Source organism: Triticum urartu, chromosome 1A, assembly GCF_056163025.1.
Source record: "Triticum urartu cultivar PI428250 chromosome 1A, HENAU_Tu73, whole genome shotgun sequence".
In the NCBI taxonomy this organism is placed as follows: domain Eukaryota; kingdom Viridiplantae; phylum Streptophyta; class Magnoliopsida; order Poales; family Poaceae; genus Triticum; species Triticum urartu.
In genome coordinates this window covers 338,899,217-338,909,070 of record NC_141873.1, presented here as the reverse complement: position 1 = coordinate 338,909,070, position 9,854 = coordinate 338,899,217, and positions in this window count along the sequence as shown.

The window sequence follows — 9,854 nt, the reverse complement described above, 5'->3', positions numbered from 1 at the left end:
CGGTGCTCGATCTGTGCGAGACAGCGGCGATCGTGTCTGGTCTGCTATGATCAGCTTTCTAACTTGACTAGGATCCGTGATCGTGATCCAGTTTTTTTCTTCAGTTCTTTTAAACGCGAGGACTAATTGTGGCGTTTTTGTTAAACCAAACTGCAGTTCATCATAGGGATTCAGCTTGTACTCAGACAACAGACTGATCCAATTTTTTCCAGTAATATAAGTGATGGACAGTGCCTCCGTTACTGACACGACAGAAGAAGTGAAACCTGCAAAAATAGCCATCGTAGAGCAAACCAAACGGTTTATTCTATGATGAATGTCACATGGCAAAACCTGCATCGTAAAATTGCAGGAAAAGAAAGAAAACATGACATTAAATCAATAAGATTTAGACAGTAAATCAATAAGATTTACTTGATGTGACACGAGTGAATCCTTACCAGGAGATCACTATGTTGAAGTACTAAACAGAAGATTGATCGTCCAACTACGCGTGGCATGCAGGGCCCCACCTACTCCCACAAGCAGGACAGTCCAAAGGTCATGACAAATCGTATGGACCGAACATCCATGGGACTGGAAATCCTGGTGGGTGCGATAAACCCTGCAATGCATACATATATTGGAGTGTAACCATAATTGATAAACCATCCTCACAAAAAATATGATCTGGATACTTCAAAATATACAGACTGAATTGAGTGGACAGACATTAACATATTCCGTTCTCAGGACTGACCACACACCAAAAGCGGTAGTACTGATAAACAGTACAGGGTTCGCAAACACAAATCAAGTACTAAACAATAGTACTTACTACAGACAAGCAAAGTTGCACTAACTAAACTCTGTAGACTATTTCTTGCCACCGACCTACGGGATGAACCCCGCATAACTGACTAGGCCACGGACTTCATGTGAGATGTCTACATGCACCATCACCATCTTGTCAACCTTGGAGAACCTAACCGAGTGGTCTTTCCACTCATAAACATGATGATGAAGACAGGCCGCATCAGATTTGTTGGGAAGCTTTACAAGAACCACACCATTCGTAATCGAAGGCACAGCCAGGAAATTGTTGTGGTCAAGTACAGCCTCGAGAACACGCCTGACAACAATGCTACAGGAAAACACTAGTTCAAGACACGTGGCGACAAGGACACAGCAGCTGGATAGTTCAGCAGTAGAACTCATCATCAGGTCTTCCAGTTCACACGACATGACTTTGAGAACTTCATCTCCACCGCGGACCTGGTTCTAATTCAAACAGAAACCATATTTTATTACTACCTCCGTTCAGAAATATAAGATGATTTTTGATATTATACTCCATATATGACTACATATACGCACAGAAATGAGTGAACAAAGACACTAGAACATGTCTTCAAAGGCATGAGAGGAGAGGGATTACATGCAATATCCATAACACAAGTTACTGAGGAAAATATACCCTCTTAAAAGGTAACATTGATGTTCATAAAGTACTCCCTCCGTCCCAAAATTCGTGTCTTAGTTTTGTCTAGATACGGATGTATCAAGTCACATTTTAGTATTAGATACATCCGTATCTAGACAAATCTAAGACAAGAAATTTGGGCCAGAGGGAGTAGTTGAAAGTAGTCTATAAGAAATCAGTGTCAACCTCTCGCATGTTTTGGTCAAAATAGGAATTTAGAACCGTCATTTGGCACACTAAAATCACATGCAAGATCACCCAAAAAGTTGTACTACCAGTACTAGTACTGCGTGTTAGATGAAAAAACATGATCAAGATCGAGAAAAAGATCGTCAACAAGAGACATTACCTGAACTTGCTTAACGAGGGATCCCGGAGAGGGGGGCTTGGACAGGGCGATGGCTTTGAGCTTGTCTGCGGTAGTCTCGGTGGGGTGCTTGCGCTTCTTCGTACCATGAGCCTCGACGGTTTTTGCCAGAGCCATAGACATCACGTCGGCCGGTGTAACATCCCAAATTTTCAATTTGGAATGTTATACATTAGACCATCATTGCATATCATAATTTATTTGCTTTTGGTTTTGATCCTAGAAATTCCACGCAACTCAAGGACCCACGGAGAGAGTTGGGGATTTCGTTATTTTCATATTTGAGTTTTCTCAAATTTTGCGAATAGGATCATTTGATTTTAATTATTATATCATCAATTATTTCTATTACAAAAATATGAGAGAGGGAATAAAATGAATTTCCCAAAATAAATAAATATTGAGGATTTAATAATAAAATCAAATAAGATTTTATTTCGGAGTTTTTCAGCATTTTATTTGAATTTAGGAAAAATGTGCATTTTTCAAAATTGCATTTAGGCCCCAAATAAATGTTCACCTTGTGCGACTTGATTTTAGAAGTCCGGGAAAATTTATTTCGGGATTTTTGGAGTGCGTTTAGTATTTCTTTTATTTGTTTTTCTACACGGAATAATTTAAAAAAAACACGAACCGACTTTGGGCCGTACCCGAGCGGGACTCCGCCCGGGGGCAGCCTTTATAAGCCGCCCGACCAGAGCCGCCAGCCCACCGCACCCGAAACCCTAATCAGCCGCCGTCGCCGCCGGAGCCGCCGCCACCGCCGCCGCCAGACCCGCCGCCCAAGGTCAACCTCGTTTTCGCCGCCCGTTTTTTTTAAAAAAGAGAGAAAAAAAAAGTCGCAGTTTTTATTTTTTTAGTTTTGTCTTTTTTTAAAATTGATCGGTTTTTCTGGTTTATTTAATTAGCGAGCGTTCGTCCATTCGTTCGTTCTAGCGAACGTTCGTCGTTTTTCTTTTTCTCCGATTTAATCCGCGATTTTTCTGATCGCGATTCCTGATCCGATTTTCGTTTTAGTATAACTTTTCGCTCGTTTATCGGATTTAGGCGATTCAAGCGCCTAGAGTTTCTTCTCGAAACCCTCTATCCGTTTAACCAACTTAAACAAGTTTTTGCCACTGTAAAAATTGCCCTAGATCCAGAATAGTAAACGAAGTTTGTTTCTTTTGCCGTTTGACTTTCGTTGCTTCGTTTGATTTGATTCTTTTTGCAAACCGGAGTTCTTAAGTTGAACCTTCTAGTTAGATATCTTATTTGAGTTTTACCTGTGCATTAGATGAATACTTATTGTATGCTTGTTTGTTTGTCTGCGATAGAATACCGGAGTGCGCCGCCTGTTACTTCGAATCTCTAGGTTTCGCGGATCATCAGCAAGGCAAGTAACACTTTGATCATACCTCCTACTACCCAGTTTTATTGCATTAGATCAATCCTCAAACATTGCATGATTAGGATCTAATTAAATTGTGGGATGGGAAGTAGTTGAGGTAGTACCTATTACCTGTTGTATTATCAAACCTTTGGGATTTACTTCAACGTTTGCCTATTATGCCATGCTATGCTAGTAGACGTGGATTGGGTGAGTGATATCCATGACAGATGTGAGTTTGTTAATTAACGGTTTATCTAAGGTGGCAACTTAAACACACATCTGGGTGGATTGAGGTACCTGGGTATTCCAGGATTGCCTGTTTTTCTTTATGGACCGCCACCCAGGCCCAAAGGGATCATGAGATTTTTCATACTAGAAACTTCCGTGTGCAGCCACAAGCTATTATGGGCTCTAGCATAGTTGATTAAGTCATGCGAACTCTTACAAGGTAGACTAGCAGATGTAGGGGAAAGTAGGTGTAACGGTCTATCCATCGTAAGGTGCTAGCGCTTCTGAAAGACTATGTCTCGGTCATCCATCTTCTCAAACACCATGTAGTGCGAGAAACCAAACGGAGGCGATCGAGTCTTGTGGGGAAAAGTGCGCAAACCTCTGCAGAGTGTATAAACTAATCATGGTTAGCCGTGTCCCCGGTTATGGACAACTTGAGTATCTAGTACTTGGATTATCATGTGAATCTCAACATGTTACTCTAAATTAATTTTGTTGGGTTTGTTTAATGATGATGCCTAATGGGGATTGAGAATGCTGTCAACCATTGTCAATGTTTAACAACCACCATGATAGTTAAATAAAATTTATTCCTTTGCAGTAGGAAAAAATTGGCTTTACGCAAAACTGTAACCATAGAGCTTTCCACCAGCCAAATATGCATATAGTATAGCTGCTTCATTCCATTACTCTCTGTGTGTTACTTTGCCAGCATATTCCATGTGCTGACCCGTTTTGGGCTGCAACGTTAATGTTGCAGGCTTTTCACACGATGATTAAGGAGTTTTAGGTCGTGGTTCTATACTCAGTGATGCCGTTGGAGTTGATGGACTCACTTATCTTCCAAGCCTTCCGCTGTTATAGTTATTAGATGGCCTTAAGCCATATTTATTGTAATAAGTTCTCTATTGATACACTCGATGTAATAAGTGTGTGATTGCTACTCTGTTATAAATCCTCCGAGTACTGTGTGGTGTCAGCATTACTGATCCAGGGATGACACCTGAGCACAGAGATCAGACTGTTTGAGGTCTGGTCGCTACAGAGATGGTATTAGTGCACACGCTGACTGTAGGACACGACCACTAAGCTAAAGACCTAGAACACTATTCACTTTCTTCTCTTCTGACCTCTCCTCTTTTCTATTCTTTAGGATGGTGGATGCAAGGAACAAGTTCATGCAACCGGATGAATATACACCCTTTGGACGCCACCTGAAGGAAGTCATTAGATACCTGAACATAGGAGTACCAAGCTTCACCGGAACCTACAACGCCACTTTACCTGAAGAAGCGCGCTGGATGATTCAAGTTCAAGTTCCAGGAAGGACGTTCATGCCAGTCGCTGAGCCCATAGAGTTTTCTTTTGATGCACCAACTTGGAGTCTAGGAAAGAGCATGGCAGCTCACATCGCCATGGGACGCATTGGAGAAGTCTACCGCAATGATCTCAAGGATACTATCTACCAGATTTGTGGGCGCCGAGATGAGCACTGGGAGATGATCAGCACTAGAAAGGATAGATCAATTGCAGCTTTTATCCAGGAACTAAACCAGCATATTCGACGACAGGAGAACCAGATGTGCGCCGACATGATAGACCTGAAGAAGGCTAAGACAAGAATCAAGGAACTAGAGGAAGAACTCAAGGCTACACAAGAAGATTATGAAGAAGAAATTGAAGTATTGGTGGAGAAGAATGACGATCTGATCAAGAAGATCGGGATATTTATGGGAGGCCCTACACCAGTAGATGAAGACGAAGAACCCAAGGAGATTCGCCCGAAAGACTACATCATCATCGATGACACCGACTCGGACCTAGATGACAGCGATGATGACTATGTTGATGAAGCCAGAGCAGATATCATGGAGTCTGCAACCGAAGAATATTTCTAGTAGACCACCTCACCAGCAGTAGTAGTCCACCATGTAAATACAGTAGTCCGAGCACTTTTGCGATAGTCAGATCGATTGTATGCCCTTGTTTGATTGAATGAAGTGAATTGTTTGTTTTTGCCTCATGTGCATATGGGTAGTGTTTTCTCTTTAGGCCTCCTCTATTCTTAAATCTCATCTTTTCTAGACCCTCAGATGCCTCCGAGACGTGACCCCGGATTTACCTTTCCACTGGAGCTCACCCAGTTAATCCAACAGCAGAACACATTGATGCAGTTGCTAGTCCAGAATCAGAATCAGGGGAACAACAACAACAACCCACCACCACCACCACCTGTTGATCACTTAGCCCGTTTTCTTAGGCTGAATCTGCCGGTGTTTTCCAGTAGCACCGAGCCGATAGTAGCAGATGATTGGCTCCGCAAGACAGCTAGAGAGTTGACCACAACAGGATGCACAGATGCGGAGAAGGTGAAGTTTGCCGCACATCAGCTTGAAGGACCCGCAGCATCATGGTGGGAGAATTTCACAGCCACTTTCCCTGTCGACACTGTCACTTGGGACCAGTTTCAGCAGGCTTTTCGTACTGCCCATGTTTCAGCAGGAGCTATGGCCATGAAGAAGCGTGAGTTTCGCAACTTGCGCCAAGGAGGATGGACAGTTGGCCAGTATGTGGAGGACTTTAGTAAATTAGCACGTTATGCCCCAGATGACGTTGCTACAGATGCAGCTAAGCAGGAGAAGTTTCTAGAAGGACTGAATGATGAGTTGAGCATGTAGTTGATGGTAGCAACCTTCAACAACTACCAGGAGTTGGTAGACCGTGCTGTTATGATTGAAGGGAAGCAGCAGCAGATTGAGAACCGCAAGAGGAAGTATGGACAAGGGAAGTACAATTCTGGAGCTCAGCAGAAGCCACGTTTTACCCCTAGATCGGGAGGACATTTTCAGCATACCCATGGAGGAGGTAGCTCGCACAATCACAACGGCACCAAGAATGGTAATGGCAATGGAGGAAGCAACGTCCAGAACCGTACCAACCCATCAACCCCAGCCAAGAAGGACCTCAGCCAAGTCACTTGCTTTAAGTGCCAGAAGACCGGACATTATGCCAATGAATGTCCTGAAGGCCAGAATGGCAATGGAAGCTCTGGGAAGAAGCCGAACCCTTTCAACAGGGGCCAGGTGAACCACGTTAACATGGAGGAGGTTGAAGAGCAACCGGATGCAGTAATCGGTAAGTTTTTGGTTAAGTCATTTACTGCACTCGTTCTTTTTTATACTGGTACATCGCATTCATACATATCAAGGGGATTTGTGGATAAGTATAACTTGCCCACTAAGGTTCTTAGAACACCTATGCTAGTAAGCTCACCAGGAGCGGAGTATATGGCCAGTCAAGGATGTTTTCAAGTGCCATTGAGTATAGGTAGGCTTGTGTTTCCCTCGGATTTAATCATTTTGGAATCACAAGGATTGGATGTAATTCTAGGTATGGATTGGCTGTTGATGTATGGAGGAAACATCGATTGCGCCAGTAAGACAATTTTGCTTACCACCCCAGAAGGGAGAAGGATCAAGTATGTATCCTGACATGTGCCAAAAGGGACCCAAGTAAATTGTTTAACAGGAGTTGTGCAGGAGGAAGTACAAGTGGTAAGGGATTTCCCTGAAGTATTTCCAGAAGAGTTGCCAGGCATGCCACCGGATAGAGATATTGAGTTTTTGATTGAGCAATTGCCAGGCACAGGGCCAATATCAAAGAGACCATACAGGATGCCTGCAAAGGATTTGGTGGAAATTAAGAAGCAGATTAAGGAGTTACTGGATAAAGGTTACATTCGCCCAAGTTCGTTGCCTTGGGGATCACCAGTACTTCTAGTGGAGAAAAAGGATGGATCGATAAGGATGGTTGTTGATTATCGAGGATTGAATGAAGTAACCATCAAGAACAAGTACCCACTACCAATGATCAATGATCCGTTTGATCAATTGCAAGGAGCTAAGGTATTTTCCAAGATCGATCTACGATCAGGATACCACCAGTTGAAGATTCGAGAACAGGATATACCTAAGACAGCTTTTACCACCAGGTATGGGCTGTACGAGTATACCGTTATGTCATTTGGTCTGACTAACGCACCTGCCTATTTTATGAACATGATGAACAAAGTGTTTATGGAGTTCTTGGATAAGTTCGTCGTGGTGTTCATTGATGATATTCTGGTTTACTCGAAAAGTGAAGAGGAGCATAAGGAGCATTTGCAATTGGTACTTGAGAAGCTCAGAGAACATCAGTTGTATGCCAAGTTCAGCAAATGTGAGTTTTGGTTGAAGGAAGTAGGATTCCTCGGACACTTTATATCCAGAGAAGGTATATCAGTATATCCCAATAAAGTTGATACCGTGACCAAGTGGGAGGCACGAACAACAGTTGGAGAGATCCGGAGTTTCCTTGGACTCGCAGGATACTACCGGAGATTCATTGAGAATTTCTCAAAGATTGCGAAGCCTATGACGGAGTTGTTGAAAAAGGATACCAAGTTCATATGGACCAAGGAGTGTGAGGCTAGTTTCCAGGAGTTGAAGAAACGCTTGGTTACTTCACCGGTGTTGATTTTGCCAGACCAGACCAAGGATTATGAGGTGTACTGCGACGCTTCACGTCGAGGACTTGGAGCAGTCCTTATGCAGGAAGGGAGAGTTGTTTCATATGCCTCAAGACAACCGAAGCCTCACGAGTTGAATTATGCTACACATGATTTGGAGTTAGCAGCCGTAGTGCATGCACTGAAGACATGGAGACATTTCCTCATTGGAAATCATTGTGAGGTGTACACGGATCACAAGAGTTTGAAGTACATTTTCACGCAGAAGGAGTTGAACCTCAGACAAAGGAGATGGTTGGAGCTCATCAAGGATTATGATATGAGATTGCATTACCATCCCGGAAAGGCTAATGTAGTAGCTGACGCATTAAGTCGCAAAAGCCATGTCAATACACTAATGACGGGAGAAATACCAAGGGAGTTAGCCGAAAATCTTCGTGAACTATGCTTGGAAATAGTTCCGAGAGGCTATGTAGCAGCATTGGAGATTCAGTTAACTTTGATGGATAGAATCAAAAAAGCTCAGAAGACTGACAAGGAGATTGCCTCTATAAAGGAGAAAATGAGCGAAGGAAAGGCTAAAGGATTTCGTGAGGATGAGCACGACACCCTATGGTTTGAAGACCGTGTTTATGTGCCCAATGACCCGGAGATCAGGAAGTTGATTCTGCAAGAGGCACATGATTCACCATATTCGATTCACCCAGGAAATACCAAGATGTATTTGGATTTGAAAGATATTTTCTGGTGGACCGGAATGAAGAAAGATATTGCGGAGTATGTAGCAGTTTGTGATGTATGTCAGAGAGTAAAGGCAGAGCATCAGAAGCCAGCGGGATTGCTACAGCCATTGTCGATACCCGAATGGAAGTGGGATAAGTTAGGCATGGATTTTATCACGGGATTACCCAAGACTCGTTCAGGCTATGACTCGATTTGGGTTGTAGTTGATCGGTTGACGAAAGTAGCTCATTTCATCCCGGTAAAGACCACTTACACCAGTGCTAAGTTGGCAAAGATATACATGACCAGGATTGTATGTTTACATGGAGTTCCGAGGAGTATAGTATCAGACAGAGGAACCCAATTTACCTCAAAGTTCTGGAATCAGTTGCATGAAACTTTGGGTACCAGACTGGAGTTCAGCACAGCTTTTCATCCACAGACAGATGGACAGACCGAGAGAGTCAATCAGATTTTGGAGGACATGCTGAGAGCTTGTGCGCTAGATTATGGATCTAGTTGGGGCGAGAATTTGCCGTATGCAGAGTTCTCTTACAACAACAGCTATCAATCCAGTTTAAAGATGGCCCCTTTCGAAGCCTTGTACGGAAGGAGGTGCAGGACACACTTGACGTGGGATGAAGTTGGAGACCGCCAGTTGTTTGGACCTGACTTGATTAAGGAGTCTGAACAGAAGGTGAAATTGATTCGCGATAGGCTCAAGATAGCCCAGTCCAGACAGAAGAGTTATGCATATTCTAAATGCAAGGAGACAGTTTATGAAGTTGGAGATAGAGCTTATCTTCGAGTATCCCCACTTCGGGGAACAAAGCACTTTGGTGTTAAAGGAAAGTTAGCGCCACGATTTGTAGGACCATACCGAGTATTGGAACGTATGGGAGAAGTGGCCTACAAGTTGGTGTTGCCGGAAGGATTGTCAGGAGTTCATGATGTGTTCCACGTTTCTCAGTTGAAGAAGTGCCACACGGAGATGGCTGACATACCCTTGAGAGACACCGTGCCATTGGAAGCAATTCAGTTGGATAACGATTTGACCTATGAGGAGAAACCAGTTAAGATTCTAGAGTATGCCAGTCGAGTCACCCGCAGCAAGGTTATCAAGTTTTGTAAGGTTCAGTGGAGCCACCACACGGAGGATGAAGCCACCTGGGAGCGAGGGGAAGATTTGCTT